Below are 6,000 nucleotides of genomic sequence, written 5' to 3'. Positions count from 1 at the left end.
CTGAAGTGACTTGAAAAAGGTTTAGCTTCTGAAACATTTTGTTTCTCCTGGCACATTCCAAAAATCATCAGCCTTTGGCGGGGGTGGCGGGGTAGGGAAGTAAATTCCAACCAGAACTGAAGGTTCCTCTATAAGCTGATGACAGAATCTGGAAATGTGTTGTTTGTGTACCTTATGGTGACAGTAGTGGCAAATACTGTTGCAAATTCAATCTAGTAGCTACCAGGATTTAAAAATAAATCCAGGATTTAAAAATAAGACAAAATATTTAGAAAAAAAATCATTAGAGCAGCACCTTTACACAAGATAATCATTGGATAAAACAAACAACAGTCCTTGAGGGCTCAAATTCTGTGTTGAGTGGGCTAAGCATCAGTTTTGATGTCATTCCACATCCACAGGGGAGGCTTCATGTCTATGAAGAAAGCTAAGCCTAGCAGAGGGTGAATTTCAGACACACTTGCTCTGAATGCTTCCCTATTGCTCAGGTGTAGGCTGTTTCACGTGTCCAGCCACTTGGGCTTTGATTTTGTGTCATCTACTTTACTCTGTACACTTCACAGGGATTAGAGGCATCTCATAATAAGAGCTGCCAGATGTCCAACATCAAAGTGCTTACACCTTTTATTGGATCTATCCTAAATTTTCTTATATGCTGCTAGTCATCTAGAAGCCTTGTGTATGTGAGATGGAGCCTGCCTCCAAGCCTCATTAGAAAAGGACTGTTGAGAGAGGGGTGGGCAAACAATATGGTAACATAAGCCTTCATTGCTCAGGAAATCAAGCTAAACCCCTGAATTGCCCACTGTTTTAACATGTGCTCAAGTTTGTACTTTAGAAGGGATCTGAAAACATTATTACTTGCCAGGTTTGTTTTTTCTTGCTGTATTTGTCTTTTTTTTTAATGCTGCCTCAGGTTGGCTAGTACAGAAGAACTCAAATTTGATGAGTTTAAGGTACCTTGCAAGCCACTCAATCCATCTTTTCCACTGGTGGGTACAGAAAAATTAAAAAAGACATGTCTAAACATGAGAATCTTGAACGCTTATGTCAAGTGGTTCTGGATTCTGTGACTTCATTTATCCCATTTCACGTTAATACCAAGCTTATTGAGGAAAGACAGTCCTGGGATCAGCTAAAAATGGTAAGAGTGTGCTACCTCTTTTTGCCTTTCCCTTTGCTAGCTGAATGCTACTCTTAAGTTTTAGTAGAGATCCCCACTCCTACTCCATTTACAACATCTGCCTTGTTTAGAATCAGCCAACGTTAGTATCACTGAAGTAGGTGCATCTGCATGGTTCAGTATAATTTAGTACAAAGGTAAAGCTCTGGTCCTGAAAGCAAGATACTGGTGATGCTCATGTGGGACTGCACTCTTTCTAAACAGAGTTTATTTATTTGGGTATGGCATTGATTTGGCTATAGTGGTAGAGACTTTTTGCTTTTTAAAATGCTCTTTTCAGGCAATGGTTGTATAATTGCTACATTGAAATCTCAGAAAAAGCTTTTTCTAGTAGATTAAACTGTGGACCAGAATTTAATAAATGTGGCTCTTCTGGTTGGTGATCTGTTTGATGACAGTGAACAAACCATTTTCTCACCCTGCGCTTGATGCTTACCTGGATAAGCCTGTTCATATGCACTGAAGCTAGATATTTTTACACACCAGAGCCAAGAGTAAGAGTGTTTCACTAGAATACGAGATGGCTTAGTCTGATGTGACATTTATCTTCACGCATCAGAAGTGCAATCAGTGGGGAGTTACCCAGATCTTTGTTCATGGAGATAAATGTCAAATGTTATCCATCTACATTCTCATACGGTGTCTATCACCATGGTATCTGAATGCCTTCCAAAGCAATAATGTACACAAATTAGACCTAAACCAGTCAGCAAATGATCATCATAAAGATGTTGCTGACAATTTTCTGGCAGTGGTTGTTTGGATGGAATCTTTCCTGTTTCCTTTCATTCCATAACAGACAGCGAGAGCTAAGCTTGTTTAACTATTGGGAGGGGAAGGCGGAGGGATTAAAAAAGATAATTTGGACAGTATGATGGAATACTGAATTCACAGTAAATTCTTTCTTTCACCTTCCTTCTAGTTTCCCTGTCTGCCCAGGAGGCTAAAGACAAGCTCTCTCTTCTAAAGGCAGTCGTGGAGTAAGCACTGCCAACAAGGCCAGGTGTAATTTAAAAATATTTATGCATTGTCAGTTCTGGAATTAATCTTTCTTAATTGAATTGACACGAGCTCATGTCTGCAGGTAATGTAAACTGTCAAACACTCTGCCAGTGACAGCACGTTGGTCAGGGTGGTGAAGTTAATGAGAGATCTAAATTATGATGGAATATCTCAGTGTTGGCTTTGGAGCCTGGTGTTTATAAATGCATTAGTAACATCACATTAACTACAGCCGACAGACTCTGGAGTTCAGAAGGGCTAATTATTTGTTTGCAGTTTCTGGAAGAACTGGGGATGAGGTATTTGTACCTCAGAAACATTTTAATAGTGCATTTGTTGCAGTGCAAATTCTTTCCCTTGAAATGCAGGTAATGGGTTTTTAAAGCGTAATATATTTAATTTGATAGTCAGTGTTTTTATAGTCTGGAGTTACTGTTTTAAAATATACATATCAAAGCATTTATCAACACTGTCTAGAAGGGTCTTACCCATTTCTACTGGCAGCTAGATCAAGCCTGCAGTTACGTATTAGCAGAACACTTAGCATAGTCTAATAACGATGCTTTCCTTTCCTTCCCCTCATGACAAAATGGAAATAGTATTAGCTTTCTAAAATCCAGAGAGCACAGGGAGGGTATTGTGTGTAACAGAAATCATAGGTAACGTTTGTGTCAAAGGAACAAAATTAGTAGATGAGCCTTTGCTTGCCATAAACAGCTTTTCATGAGGATTTCCCAGGATCTTCCAGCTTAGTGGAACATCTTGAGCTCTGCATGACATGCTCAAGGGTGAGGCTGCAGCCTTCTTACTGAAGGGAGGTAGGAGCTGATGAACCCACAGTCTGAATGGTCTGTCCTCCGAGATGAGTACCTACTTACATGCCATAGTAAGTACTAAGTATTCCACTGTTTTCTGTGCGGGCAGATCTGCTTTGCAATGAGAAATACATTGTACATGAAGAGGAGATAGAGTCTCTCTTGCTGTAACTGTCAAAGAAGCATCACATTTGTGAGAAGCTTGGTGTGATGTGATCTTTCCTCTTTAACTGTCAGAATGAGTGATGTCAATTTTGGGAAAAAAAGATTTTTGAGAGGGAGTCCTTTGATGGACCTGTTGGAGTGGGCCCAGAGGCCACAAAAATGATCAAAGGGCTGTAGCACCTCTCCTGTGAGGAATGGCTGAGAGAGTTGGGCTTGCTCAGCGTGAAGAAGAGAAGGCCCAGGGGACGTCTTAGAGCAGCCTTCCAATACCGAAAGATGGGGCTTATGAGGAAGATGGGGAAAGAATTTTTACAGGGCGTGTTATGATAGGACAAGGGATAATGGTTTTAAACCAAAAGAGGGGCTATTTAGACTGGTATAAGGAAGAATTTTTTTACAATTAGAGTGGTGAAACGCTAGAACAGGTTGCCAAGAAAGTTGTGGATGACCCCATCCCTGGAAATATTAAAGGTCAGGTTGGACAGGGCTCTGAGCAACCTGATCTAGTTGAAGATGTCCCTGCTCATTGTGGTGGCATTGGACTAGATGACCTTCAGAATTCTCTTCTAACCCAAACTGCTCTATAAGAGCAGCTCGCAGAAATAGTCATATTTGCTGAATAATGCTGTTCTCACCAGATCACTACTTTCCAGTGTTCCTTTTATTTCTTAATGAACACAGATCATTGGTGTTTTCCTAATATATCTTCTTACTAGCATCACAAAGCATGAAAATTCTGTAAAGCCACATTATTACAAGGCAGTGGCTTCTATGGCATAATTCAATATATTGCTAATCTGTGTCTCCTGATTCCTTCCCTGTTACTCATTCTCTTGCTTATTGAACGCAGGCAAAGTTGAAAGACGTTTACAAATAGCTCATATGAAAAATGCTGACCTGATGAGACTACAGTTCACTAAGATCTCTGGAGCTGGTGTCTTCATGTTAGCACTTGGCTTTCACATCAGAGTTCATTCAATGGTGTTGCATCTGCCAGCTATTTCTATATGGGGTTTCACCATTGTTTTATGACTCGAGTAGTACAGGGCGTGTTAGAGTAGACCAGTCCATGATATTCTGACTAGTGTTTCATCTCATTCTCATAAAGTCTAGGCGTTTCTGGTTAAAATTACCGTAACTTGTGTAATCCTTGGGAATGTTAGTGTGGGTCAGATCTTTTATATACGTACCGTTGAAAATGTGTAGCCCTGCCTTAATCCTGGACATACTCATGAACAATGAGTAATTAATAAAAATAAGAAGAAAGGACTAGGGCTTAAATTAGTAGCTAATTCACCTGGCCTTGCCTCTGTGAAGTAATAGAAACAGTTTCTACCTTATGCAAGGCTTGGAGTAGCTTATTTGTTTGGAGCCACCAGTAGAAAGATTATTTCTGATTCAGATAAACAGGTTAAAATGTATTACTTCTTTATACATAAAAAGAAAACAAAAGCTCATTGACCCTGAAATTTCAGTTGAGTTGTGAGTTTGTTCATCTTTTGCAGATACAGGGCTCTGTTACAGTCTGGCCCATCTTCCTGAGAGCTTGTAAGAGCTCCAGAACTGCACCAGGCTTGTAGGTTCCTCTGCCCAGTCTAGGTGTAGCTCCTGCTGCCACAGGCAATTCTGAAAGCTTTCTGCAGCTTTTCATTGAAACTTCTATCCATGGTAAAACCAACAAACGCTATTCTCACAGATGGGCAATGGATTTTTTTCTTTACCCCTTTTTAATTTCTTTCCCACCAAATTTTCCGAGCAATTAATTTTTTGTCATTGCATTCAGATAATAAAAAATAAAATACCAGAGGTGAAATTTTGTATTTCTAGTTTCCAAACTGGAAACTCAGCTTTTAAACCAAGTAGTGACATGCAGGATATGTATAATACAGCTGAAGTTTTATGGAGCAGGTGGCCACATGCTGAACAATTGCTGCGGGAAGGTGTTTCAGAGGTGCATCAGTGTATGTACTGTGTCAGCTTGGACAAGGTAAGACTGACTTGGAGTGCCCCAAAAGGGACAAAGAGCAGATCAGTCATTAGAGCAGATGCTAATAGCAGAACCCTCCCATGATTTGGCAAGCTGGTCTGGCTTCTGCTGTGCAGGGTGGATTTGGGGTTCCAGCCCATTTTCATCTCTCCTTTTTGCTCTGAGTGCGCAAGTTTGCTTTCTGGGTCTTTTGCTGGTTGGGAGCAGGGGAGGTACTGTCCTTTTCTTTGCTTTGGGGGATTTCCATTCAATTTTCCTTTAATTTGCTCCTCCCTGTTAATCTGGTAAGAGAAGCTTAGAATGTTAAGTGAACAGATAATTCTTGGTTCATGTATAGGAGCAAGAAGAATTCAGATTTGCATGAAAATAGCTATCTTCAGGTTAGACCTTTACATTTGGAAATCAGTTCTTTTCAGGTCTATATTTCCCTCAATTGTTATGTGTTTTATTTAATGTGAATGATGAATGTTTGGGGAGGGACAGAGGTTTGTTTGACTATTCAGATTCATTGGCAGGGTTTAAGTTGGCACAGCATGGATCAGAGCAAGATGAGTGGAGAGATCTTATTTCTAATTAAAAGCACGCACTTACACTTGTGCAATTGAAGTAAAAGTAAATCCTTTCTCAAGGTTGATTGCTTCTACCTGTCTACTTTTTCATTGTGTTAAACTCAGGGCGCAGTGGGACCATCCCACTTTGCTTCAGAGTTTTTAAAGGCAAGAAAGAAAACCAAAACCTGAAATAAATCAGTAATAGTAGCCCTGTATGGCAACACCAGATGAAGATCTCACCAAGTGTTCTGGTTCCTTTCTTTCTCGCATAAATACTTGTCCCAGTCTTCTCTTTTT

Source organism: Lathamus discolor, chromosome 3 (assembly GCF_037157495.1).
Source record: "Lathamus discolor isolate bLatDis1 chromosome 3, bLatDis1.hap1, whole genome shotgun sequence".
NCBI classification, from domain to species: Eukaryota; Metazoa; Chordata; class Aves; order Psittaciformes; family Psittacidae; genus Lathamus; species Lathamus discolor.
This window is presented reverse-complemented; position numbering follows the sequence as displayed.